Raw genomic sequence first — 11,104 nt, forward strand, 5'->3', positions numbered from 1 at the left:
TCTCTAACCCGAGCCATGGGCGTGAGGCTAGAAGCTTCCTGTGGGGACGCTGATTGCAATGTGAAGACAGAAACAGGGCTGCTGTGTGTGTGTGTGTTTTAGTGAATGTGTGTGAGCTTGAGTCAAATCAAATCCAATTTTATTTGTCACATGCGCCGAATACAACAGGTATTACCGTGAAATACTTACTTACGAGCCCTTTACTGAAAATGCAGATTTTTTTAAAGAAAAAAGTAATTAATAAACTAGAGTGACTATGCATAGATAATGCATAGATAATAAACAGAGAACAGCAGCAGTGAGTGTGAAGAGCATGAAGGAATGTGAATGTGTGTGTGTGTGTCAGTGTAGTATATGTGGGTGTGTGGTTCGAGTCCAGTGAGCATGTGCAAGAGAGTCAGTGCAAAACATAATAATAGATACGAATAAAATGAGGGGGTCAATGCAAATAGTCCAGGTAGCCATTTGATTAACTGTTCAGCAGTCTTATGGCTTGTGGTTAGAAGCTGCTAAGGAGCCTTTTGGTCTCAGACTTGGCGCTTCGGTACCGCTTGCTGTACTGCTTATCGCTTGCCATGCCTTCATCCAGTCAGGACGCTCTCAATTTTTGAGGATCTGAGGACCCATGCCAAATCTTTTCAGCCTACTGAGGGGGAATAGGTGATGTCGTGCCCTCCTCACGACTGTGTTGGTGTGTGTAGGATGTCTCATCATTGTTGGTGATCAGGCTCATCACCGCCGTGTCATTGGCAAACGTAATGATGGTATTGGAGTTGCATGTGGCCACGCGGTCATGGGTGAACAGGGAGTACAGGTGGGGACTAAGCACACACCCCTGAGGGGACCCATATTGAGGGTCAGCATGGCAGATGTGTTGTTGCCTACCTTCACCAACTGGGGGAGGCCCGTCAGGAAGTCCAGGATCCAATTGCAGAAGGAGGTGTTCAGTCCCAGGGTTCTTAGCTTAGTGATGATCTTGGAGGGCACTATGGTGTTGAACGCTGAGCTGTAGTCAATGAACAGCATTCTCATGTATGTGTTCCTTTTGTCCAGGTGGGAAAGGGCTGTGTGCAGTGCAATAGAGATTGCGTCGTCTGTGGATCAGTTGGGGTGTTATGCAAATTGGAGTGCCTCCAGGGTTTCTGAGATGATAGTTTTGATGTGAGCCATGACCAGCCTTCAAAGCTTTTAATTGCGACAGATGTGAGTGCTACGGGTCGGTAGTCATTTAGGCAGGTTACCTTGGCATTCCTGGGAACAGGGACTACGGTGGTCTGCTTCAAACATGTAGGTATTACAGACTGGGTCAGGTAGCGGTTGAAAGTGTCAGTGAAAACACTTGTCAGCTGGTCCACGCATGATCTACACGTCCAGGTAATCCATCTGGCCCTGCGGCCTTGTGAATGTTAACCTGTTTAAAGGTCTTATTCACATCAGCTATGGAGAGCGTGATCACACAGTCATCTGGAACAGCTGGTGCTCTCATGCATGGTTCAATGTTGCTTACATCGAAGCGAGTACAGAAGGCCTTTAGCTGGTCTGGTAGGTTCTTGTCACTGGGCAGCTCACGGGTGGGCTTCCCTTTGTAATGCATGATAGTTTGCAAGCCCTGCCACCTTCGACAAGCATCAGAGCCATTGTCGTAGGATTCAATCTTAGTCACGTATTGATTATTTGCCTGTTTGTCGTAGGATGTAGCAGGATTTCTTATAAACTTCCGGATTAGTGTCCCACTCCTTGAAAGCAGCTCTAGCAGCTCTAGCCTAACTCAATGAGGATGTTGCCTGTAATCCATGGCTTCTGGTTGAGATATGTACGTACGGTCACTGTGGGGACGACGTCATCAATGCACATATTAATGAAGCCGGTGACTGATTTGGTATACTCCTCAATGCTAGCGAAACAGTCCTGCAGCTTAGCATCCACTTCATCAGACCACTTCCATATTGAGCGTGTTACTGGTACCTCCTGTTTGAGTTTTTCCTTGTAAGCAGGAATCAGGAGGATAGAGTTATGGTCTGATTTGCCAAATGGAGGGTGAGGGAGAGCTTGTACGCGTCTCTCTGTGTGGAGTAAAGGTGATCTAGAGTTTTTTCCTATCTAGTTGCAAATAGCTGCACCCCCGATCTTACCGGAGGCTGCTGTTCTGTCTTGCGGATGCATAGAGAACCCAACTAACTATATTATCCATGTCCTTGTTCAGCCACGACTCACTGAAACATAGGATATTACAGTTTTTAATATCCCACTGAGAGGATAGCCTACTCCTTAGAAAGACAGATTGAGACTTCATGGAGGGAAGGGGTGGGATTTAAAACCTGTTATGGTTATGAGTTCCCCGAGGGGAACTCCACCCCCCCATTCAGCTGAAAAGGTGGTGCAGGGAATTCAAAAATATTCTTTAGAAATATTTAACTTTCACACATTAACAAGTCCAACACCTAAATGAAAGATAAACATTTTGTTCATCTACCCATCATGTCCGATTTTTTTAATGTTTTACAGCGAAAACACAACATATATTTATGTTAGACCACCACCAAATCAAAGAGAAAACGCAGCCATTTTTTTCCAGCCAAAGATAGTCACAAAAGCAGGATTAGAGATAAAATGAATCACTAACCTTTTGAAAATCTTCATCAGATGACACTCATATGACATGTTACACAATACATTTATGTTTTGTTCGATAATATGCATATTTATATCCACAAATCTCGGTTTACATTGACGCCATGTCCAGAAATGCCTCCAAAATATCCAGAGGAATTATAGAAAGCTACGCCAGATAACATAAATACTCATCATAAACTTTGACTAAAGATACATGTTCTACATATAATTAAACTGGTTCTTAATGCAACTGCTGTGTCAGATTTTTTAAAAACGTTACGGAAAAAGCCTACCATGGAATAATCTGAGACAGCGCTCAGACGTAAAAGTATTTCTCCGCCATGTTGGAGTCAACAGAAATACAAAATTACATCCTAAATATTCCCTTACCTTTGATGATCTTTCATCAGAATGCAGTGCAAGGAGTACTAGTTCCACAATAAATTGTTGTTATGTTCCATAATGTCCAATACTAGTGTCCAGTTAGCTGCATTTGCTACCACTTTCAGCTCACGTGCCCAAAAACTGACTGCTGGTCCAGGACAACTCGCACCAAAACTTCAAAAAGATATATTCCAGGTCGAATAAACTGGTCAAACTAAGTAGAGAATCAATCTTCAGCATGTTATTATCATATATATCCAATAACGTTCCAACCGGATCATACGTTTTCAGCTGCAGCCAAATGGAACGACGGTTGCACCTACAGAGAAATGCGCCACAGGAAAATGGCATTCTGTCAGGACAGTGACTATTTCCCCTCCCATTCGGTCAAAGTTCACAGCAAAAGCTCCATTCCACTTTATGAGGACATCTAGTGGAATGAGTAGGAAGTGCTACCAGATCCATATCTTTTTTTTACATTTTATTTATCTTTATTTAACTAGGAAAGTCAGTTCAGAACAAATTCTTATTTTCAGTGAGAGCCTAGGAACAGTGTGTTAACTGCCTGTTCAGGGGCAGAAAAACAGATTTGTAATTTGTCAGCTCGGGGGTTTGAACTTGCAACCTTCCAGATACTAGTCCAACGCTCTAACCACTAGGCTACCCTTACCACCCCTTGTTGGGAAAGGAGGGGGCGATGATGTCAAAGTTGACCCACATTCAGAATTTCACTTCTTGTTTGGAAGATTACCTGCCCTATGAGTTCTGTTATACTCACAGACATAATTCAAACAGTTTTAGAAACTTCAGAGTGTTTTCTATCCAATAGTAATAATAATATGCATATATTAGCAATCTAAGACAGAGTAGGGTGCAGTTCACTATGGACACGCAATTCATCCAAAGTGAAAATACTGCCCCCTATCTTCAACAAGTTTTAACTGTGTTTTGTTTGTTTTTCTCATTCCTCAAAAGGATAAGCTGCAAGTGAGATCACTATATGATGCTACTGGACAGACTATGCCGCATGTCTTTCTCTTTCCCTATTCCATCCAAGCCACAGAAGTCCTGTCCCCCAGTCTCTACCCCTCTCTACTACTCCTGATATCCCAGTAGACTTCCGCCAAAGTCGGTTCATCTCCTTGTTTGGGTGGCGTTCGGCGGTCGACGTCACCGGTCTTCCAGCCATCGCCGATCCATTTTCCATTTGTTTTTGTCTTGTTTTCCTGCACACCTGGTTTACGTCTCATCATTATTACTATGTGTATTTAGCCCTCTGTTCCCTCCACGTCTGTGTGGGGTATTGTTTATTTGTCAAGGTTGGCACGCTTCCGGCTGGTTTGCGCCGGGTTTTGCTTCATGCCCGTGCTTTGTGGCAGCCGGTACTTTGTACTTGGGTTTTGTACTTGTGCTGCCTCACTTGGTTTTTGGGAATTTGTTTTGTTTTGCGTTCTGTGTAATAATTGCCTATGTAAAGTGCTTTGTCTACTCATCTCTGCTCTCCTGCACCTGACTTCCATGCACCAGCTACACCCACCAGTGACACATAGTGACATTCACACATTTAAATGTATCAGTAGTGGAGACAGAAATGCATCCCCCAAAGAAAACAACATATATTTCTCTTCATAGAGCTTAGATTGTCTCATCAAGTATACCATAAAACATGTTGTATAGAAAGGCATCAGACACAAAATATACACGTCCCCCTCACCACTCCCAAACACACATATTCCCCCTACACCCCTGTTACAGAGTTCTTTGTACCCCTGGTCCTGCTGGGCTGAGGTGAGTCCACTCCCCCAAATAAGTAATGACTTCCTGTAGTCTGTGCCAGTCTTTCAGTCACACAGCGTACTGGGGTAATTATCCTTCACACACGCAAGGATGGAGGAGGGGTCGTTAGAGAAAACAACCTATAGAAGGTAAATACAGAAGTGTACTTATTAGAGTGACTATGGCTCACATCATGCCTTTTTGGCTTGTGTTTAAGTTACAGTATGTTCATGTTATTGATGAACCTGCTTGCCTCAACATACTTATAGGATTGAAGCATATTGTCATCTCAAACTGATACACTAAGTAGAGTCTCAGTCTCTTTACAAATACAGTTGAAGTCAGAAGTTTACATACACTTAAAACTTGTTTTTCAACCACTCCACAAATTTCTTGTTAAACAAACCATAGTTTTGGCAAGTCGGTTATGACATCTACTTTGCGCATGACACAAGTAATTTTTCCAACAATTGTTTACAGACAGATTATTTCACTTATAATTCACTGTATCACAATCCCAGTGGGTCAGAAGTTTAATACACTAAGTTGACTGTGCCTTTAAACAGCTTGAAAAATTCCAGAAAATTATGTCATGGCTTTAGAAGCTTCTGATAAGCTAATTGACATAATTTGAGTCAATTGGAGGTGTACCTGTGGATGTATTTCAAGGCCTACCTTCACACTCAGTGCCTATTTGCTTGACATCATGGGAAAATCAAAAGAAGTCAGCAAAGACCCCCTCCATAAGTCTGGTTGATTCTTGGGAGCAATTTCCACACGCCTGAAGGCACCATGTTCATCTGTACAAACAATGGTACGCAAGTATAAACAACATGTGACCACACAGCCATCATACCGCTCAGGAAGGAGACGCGTTCTGTCTCCTAGAGATGAATGTACTTTGGTGTGAAAAGTGCAAATCAGTCCCAGAACAACAGCAAAGGACCCTGTGAAGATGATGGAGGAAACAGGTACACAAGTATCTATATCCACAGTAAAACAAGTCCTATATTGACATAACCTGAGAGGCCGCTCAGCAAGGAAGAGGTCACTGCTCCAAAACTGCCATAAAGCCAGACTGCGGTTTGCAACTGCACATGGGGACAAAGATCGTACCTTTTGGAGAAATGTCCTCTGGTCTGATGAAACACAAATATAACTGTTTGGCCATAATGCCCATTATTATGTTTGGAGGAAAAAGGGGGAGGCTTGCAAGCCGAAGAACCCCATCCCAACCATGAAGCACGGAGGTGGCAGCATCATGTTGTGGGGGTGCTTTGCTGCAGGAGGGACTGGTGCACTTCACAAAATAGGTGGCATCATGAGGCAGGAAAATTGTGTGGATATATTGAAGCAACATCTCAAGACATCTGTCAGGAAGTTAAAGCTTGGTCACAAAAAGTGTGTGTGTGATCAAGGAGGCCTACAAACCTGACTCAGTTACACCAGCTTGGTCAAATGGACAATGACCCCAAGCATTGGTGTAACTGAGTCAGGTTTGTAGGCCTCCTTGATCACACACAGTTTTTCAGTTCTGCCCACACATTTTGTATCGGATGAAGTCAAGGCTTTGTGATGGCCACTCCAATACCTTGATCAAGCCATTTTTCACAGTTTTCATTGTCAGTTCTGCCCACACATTTTGTATTTGACCCAAGTTAAACATTTTAAAGGATGAATAAAAGTCAAGGCTTTAATAACATGGTAACGACCTAAGACAGGGATTTTTACTGTTGATTTCATGACAAATTCACGTTAGTTGACAACTCAACCAAATGTAAATCAAAACTAGACGTTGAACTGACGTCTGTGCACAGTGGGCTCTGAGCCTGTGTTGCCCTTCTTTTTAAAACAAGGGGGAACCCCTGAAAACCGTGGCTGAGTCGTCCCTTGAGCCACCCAATGTGAAACACACACACTCACCACCTCCCACCACCCCCCAAGAACACAACAGGATCCAGATTATTTCCTTTGTTGCCAACACCTCACCCTTTGTAAGTGCAGGGGCACTATAAATAATCTAAGGGGAGCATTGTTTGTGTGTGTGTGTGTGTGTGATTTCATGACAAATGTGTGTGTGTTGTGTGTGTGTGTGTGTGTGTGTGTGTGTGTGTGTGTGTGTGTGTGTGTGTGTGTGTGTGTGTGTGTGTGCGTGCGTGCGTGCGTGCGTGCGTGCGTGCGTGCATGCGTGCGTGCGTGCGTGTGCGCGTGTGTGTACTCGTGTGCACACGCAAGTGTGTTTGCATGCCTGCCTGTGTTGTGTGGTGTGAAGGAGGGTGTAGATTACATTGCGGCATCTGTCACTGTTTGACACCTGCAGCGTAGTTACTCTGCTATTTCCTCAATATGAATACAGCTAGTTGAAACCAGATTTCAGAACTACATAATCTTCAGTACAGACCGTCTAAACGCCAACTCGTCTTTAAATGCTGTTGCCCATCCCAGTGTCCCAGTAGCACTGAGGTAGCAGAGGACCTGACAGGATGCAACACTCTATGTCGTACTGTACACCTTCCATTGTCTGTTCTGGACTTGGGGACTATGAAGAGACCTCTTGTGGCATGTCTTGTGGGGTATGCATGGGTGTACGAGCTGTGCGCCAGTAGTTCAAACAGAAAGCTTGGTGCATTCAACATGTCAATAACTCTCATAAATACTAGCAGTGAGGAAGTCAATTTCTCCTCCACTTTGAGCCAGGAGAGATTGACATGCATATTATTAATATTAGTTCTCTGTGTACATCCAGTATTTTTTTTGTGTGGAACCTGACCACACGACTGAACAGTAGTCCAGGTGAGACAAAACTAGGGCCTGTAGGACCTGCTTTGTTGACAGTGCTGTCGAGAAGGTAGAGCAGTGCTTTATTATGGACATACTTCTCCCCATTTTAGCTACTCTTGTATCAGTATGTTTTGACCATGACAGTTTACAATCCAGGGTAACTCCAAGCAGTTTAGTCACCTCAACTTGGTCAATTTTCACATTATTTATTACAAGATGCTTTTAGTTGTAGGACTAACTTATTCCTTGCCACCCACTCTGAAACTAATTGCAACTCTTTGTTAAGTGTTGCAGTCATTCAGTCGCTGTAGTAGCTAACATTTATAGTGTTGAGTCATCTGCACACAGAGACACTCTGGCTTTCTTGAAGCAAGTGGCAATTCATTAGTAAAGATTGTAATGGGCCTAGACAGCTGCCTTGGGGATTTCCTGATTAAACACTTCCGGCACCGACAGAGATGGCCGCCTCGCTTCGCATTCCTAGAAAACTATGCAGTATTTTGTTTTTTTACGTGTTATTTCTTACATTGGTACCCCAGGTAATCCTAGGTTTCATTACATACAGTCGTGAGGAACTACTGAATATAAGAGTAACGTCAACTCACCATCTTTACAACCAGGAATATGACTTTCCCGAAGTGGATCCTGTGTTTTGCCTTCCACCCAGGACAATGGATCGGATCCCAGCCGGCGACCCAAAACAATGACGTCGTAAAAGGGGTAAGCGAAGCGGTCTTCTGGTCAGGCTCCGGAGACGTGCACATCGTGAACCACTCCCTAGCATACTACTCGACAATGTCCAGTCTCTTGACAACAAGGTTGATGAAATCCGAACAAGGGTAGCATTCCAGAGAGACATCAGAGACTGTAACGTTCTTTGATTCACGGAAACATGGCTCACTCGAGAGGCTCTATCGGAGTCGGTGCAGCCAGCTGGTTTCTTCACGCATCGCACCGACAGAAACAAGCATCTTTCTGCATAAGAAGAGGGAAGGGGGGGTATGCCTTATGATTAACGAGACGTGGTGTGATCATAACAACATACAGGAACTCAAGTCCTTCGGTTCACCTGACTTAGAATTCCTCACAATCAAATGTCGACCGCATTATCTACCAAGGGAATTCTCTTCGATTATAATCACAGCCGTATATATTCCCCCCCAAGCAGACTCATCGATGGCCCTGAATCCTGAGGCTGAATTCATTGTAGCTGGGGATTTTAACAAGGCTAATCTGAAAACAAGACTCCCTAAATTCTATCAGCATATCGATTACGCAACCAGGGCTGGTAAAACCCTGGATTGTTGTTATTCTAACTTCCGCAATGCATATAAGGCCCTCCCCCGCCCTCCTTTCGGAAAAGCTGACCATGACTCCCGTTTGTTGCTTCCAGCCTACAGACAGAGACTAAAACAAGAAGCTCCCGCGCTCAGGTCTGTTTAACGCTGGTCCGACCAATCTGATTCCACGCTTCAAGACTGCTTCGATCATGTGGATTGGGATATGTTCCGCATTGCGTCCATCAACAACATTGAGGAATACGCTGATTCGGTGAGCGAGTTCATTAGAAAGTGCATTGACAATGTTATACCCACAGCAACGATTAAAACATTCCCAAACCATAAACCGTGGATTGATGGCAGCATTCACGCGAAACTGAAAGCGCAAACCACTGCTTTTAACCAGGGCAAGGTGACCGGAAACATGACCGAATACAAACAGTGTAGCTATTCCCTCCGCAAGGCAATCAAACAAGCTAAGCGTCAGTATAGAGACAAAGTTGAGTCGCAATTCATCGGCTCAGACACAGGAGGTATGTGGCAGGGTCTACAGTCAATCAAGGATTACAAAAAGAAAGCCAGCCTCGTCGCGGACCAGGATGTCTTGCTCCCAGACAGACTAAATAACTTTTTTGCCCGCTTTGAGGACAATACAGTGCCACTGACATGGCCTGCTACCAAAACCTGCGGACTCTCCTTCACTTCAGCCGACGTGAGTAAAACATTTAAACGTGTTAACCCTCGCAAGGCTGCAGGCCCAGACGGCATACCCAGCCGCATCCTCAGAGCATGCGCAGACCAGCTGGTTGGTGTGTTTACGGACATATTCTATCAATCCTTATCCCAGTCTGCTGTTCCCACATGCTCCAAGAGGGCCACCATTGTTCCTGTTCCCAAGAAAGCTAAGGTAACTGAGCAAAACGACTACCGCCCAGTGGCACTCACTTCCGTCATCATGAAGTGCTTTGAGAGACTAGTCAAGGACCATATCCCCTCCACCCTACCTGACACCCTAAACCCACTCCAATTTGCTTACCTCCCAAATAGGTCCACAGACGATGCAATCGCATTCACACTGCACACTGCCCTAACCCATCTGGACAAGGGGAATACCTATGTGAGAATGCTGTTCATCGACTACAGCTCAGCATTTAACACGATAGTACCCTCCAAACCCTGGGTCTCGACCCCGCCATGTGCAACTGGGTACTGGACTTCCTGACGGGCCACCCCCAGGTGGTGAGGTTAGGTAACAACATCTCCACCCCGCTGATCCTCAACACAGGGGTCCCACAAGGGTGCGTTCTGAGTCCTCTCCTGTACTCCCTGTTCACCCACGACTGCGTGGCCATGCACGCCTCCAACTCAAACATCAAGTTTGCAGACGACACTACAGTGGTAGGCTTAATTACCAACAATGACGAAACGGCCTACAGGGAGGAGGTGAGGGCCCTCGGAGTGTGGTGTCAGGAAAATAACCTCACACTCAACGTCAACAAAACAAAGGAGATGATTGTGGACTTCAGGAAACAGCAGTGGGAGCAGCACCCTATCCACATCAATGGGACAGTAGTGGAGAGGGTAGTAAGTTTTAAGGTCAGCATACACATCGCGGACAAACTGAATTGGTCCACCCACACAGACAGCGTTGTGAAAAAGGCGCAGCAGCCTCAGGAGACTGAAGAAATTTGGCTTGTCACCAAAAGCACTCACAAACTTCTACAGATGCACAATCGAGAGCATCCTGTAAGGCTGTATCACCGCCTGGTATGGCAACTGCTCCGCCCACAGCCAAGGAAATTAAGTTCACCAAAGTGGTTAAACCTGGCTTTCATCTGAACATTGATATTGTCCAGTATGTTGAAGTAGATTCACTCCCTCTTTACTCTGATCGACAGTTTACTGTCGCTTTCTGCCAGGCCCAGTTCATTGTATTTCTGCTCGAATCGCTCATAGAAACTATCAAAGTCTTGTTGCTGCCATTCCAGTGCTTTCATTGTGTCACTGATATGGGTATGGCAGAAATCGATATCCATCACTTTGTTCTGCAGAACACGGAAGAGCGTATCAGTTTCTTTTAAAATTCCACAACAGGCCATGAGCAAAAAGCAAACAAGGTGGCGGTCTCTAAATGGGTTGGTAACTTTTAATGTTTTTCAGCCAAAGCATGTAATAGTTGCCACGAAATGCTGATTCCTGTTCACCTAGGTAGCATGTACCATTAATAAGCATGGTCTTTCAAAATCTCACGGTTCTCCTTTACCTTTGCA

This window comes from Oncorhynchus keta, chromosome 2 (genome assembly GCF_023373465.1).
Source record: "Oncorhynchus keta strain PuntledgeMale-10-30-2019 chromosome 2, Oket_V2, whole genome shotgun sequence".
In the NCBI taxonomy this organism is placed as follows: domain Eukaryota; kingdom Metazoa; phylum Chordata; class Actinopteri; order Salmoniformes; family Salmonidae; genus Oncorhynchus; species Oncorhynchus keta.